We start from the raw sequence: 1,641 nt of genomic DNA on the forward strand, positions 1-1,641 counted from the left end.
ACCTCTGCCTCCTGGGTTCAGGCAATTCTCCTGCCTCAGCCTCCTGAGTAGCTGGGATTACAGGCACGTGCCACCATGCCCAGCTAATTTTTTGTATTTTTGGTAGAGACGGGGTTTCACCATGTTGACCAGGATGGTCTCGATCTCTTGACCTCGTGATCCACCCGCCTCAGCCTCCCAAAGTGCTGGGATTACAGGCTTGAGCCACCGCGCCTGGCCTGAGGCTTCAACTTTATTACAATTTCATTTTGTATATTAAAGCACAAAACCATAAAGATTTTAAAGGTATACTAAATACTACATTTTATGAATTATAGTGCAAAAGTAAGTTCTTAACCTATTCTTACTTTTCTATACTCAAAACAAAACACACACAAACAATTAAACTCTTAAAAAACTCTTGGCTGATAAGTAGTGGGACCACACCTATGAATAGCCACTGCACTCTAGCCTGGGCAACATAGCAAGACCCTGTTTCTTAAAAAACAAACAAACAAACAAACAACAACAAAAAAAAACCTCATGCCTGTAAAGTAGCTCATGCCTGTAATCCCAGCACTTTGGGAGGCTGAGTCAGGAGGATCACTAGAGGTCAGGAGTTCTACACCAGCCTGGCCAACAAGGCGAAATTCCACCTTTACTAAAAATATAAAAATTAGCCAGGCGTGGTGGCAGGCACCTGTAATCTCAGCTACTCGGGAAGCTAAGGCGGGAGAATGGCTTGAACCTGGGAAGCAGAGGCTGTAGTAAGCCAAGGTCGTGCCACTGCACTCCAGCTTTGGTGACAGAGTGAGACTCTCCATCTCAAAACAAAAACAAAACTCTTTCATACTCCTCTATTTCCCATATCTTTCAAACAGACACTGTGGATACTGGCATACCCATTTCCTTCTCTAATCCCAACAGAAAAACTGTGACATAGTTACTAAGAGAAACCTCCTCCTCCTCCTCAATCACTGAGAAAACCACATTTTAACTAACCTTCTAGAACGGCCCACCTCCCTTCATTCAGCAGTGAATGAATTGGGCAGCTACTGTGAACTTACTTCTTTTCACCCTAGAGAAAAGGCATGGGACAATTTCTAAATAAAAATGTTTCTTAAATTACTGGCTTAAGTAATACCATGAAATATACCATTCATTGTATGCCCAATACAATGTAAAAAAGGGATATCCATGTAATACTATTATTATTTTTTGCTTAAAAAATAATTAAATTTATTTATAAATATAAATGCATAGAAAAAAGTTAACAGTAGTTTTCTCTGAGTGGAAGGATTGATTACAGGTAAATAAAAGGGTTTTTTTTTAACTGTGCTTTGTATTATCTGATTTCCCTACAATGAAAGTAGAAATGTTTGGCCGGGTGCGGTGGCTCACGAGGCTGGTGGATCATGAGATCAGTTCAAAACCAGATTGGCCAACATGGTAAAACCCCGTCTCTACTAAAAAATACAAAAATTAGCTGGGCATGGTGGCTTGTGCTGTAATCCCAGCTGCTTGGGAGGCTGTGGTAGGAGAACTGCGGTAGGAGAATTGCTTGAACCAGGACCCAGGAGGCAGAGGTTGTAGTGAGCCTAGCTGAGATCACGCCACTGCACTCCAGCCTGGGCTACAGAATGAGACTCCATCTCGAAAAAA

General features: G+C 41.9%; 1 protein-coding gene across 1 annotated transcript in view; it reads right to left on the reverse strand.

Annotated features, from left to right (window-relative positions):
* The window catches only part of SEC24A (SEC24 homolog A, COPII coat complex component), an 84,165-nt gene that overhangs the window by 39,880 nt on the left and 42,644 nt on the right, over positions 1 to 1,641 (reverse strand). The window lies entirely within an intron of this gene.

Source organism: Cebus imitator, unplaced genomic scaffold, assembly GCF_001604975.1.
Source record: "Cebus imitator isolate Cc_AM_T3 unplaced genomic scaffold, Cebus_imitator-1.0 Scaffold76, whole genome shotgun sequence".
Taxonomy (NCBI): Eukaryota; Metazoa; Chordata; class Mammalia; order Primates; family Cebidae; genus Cebus; species Cebus imitator.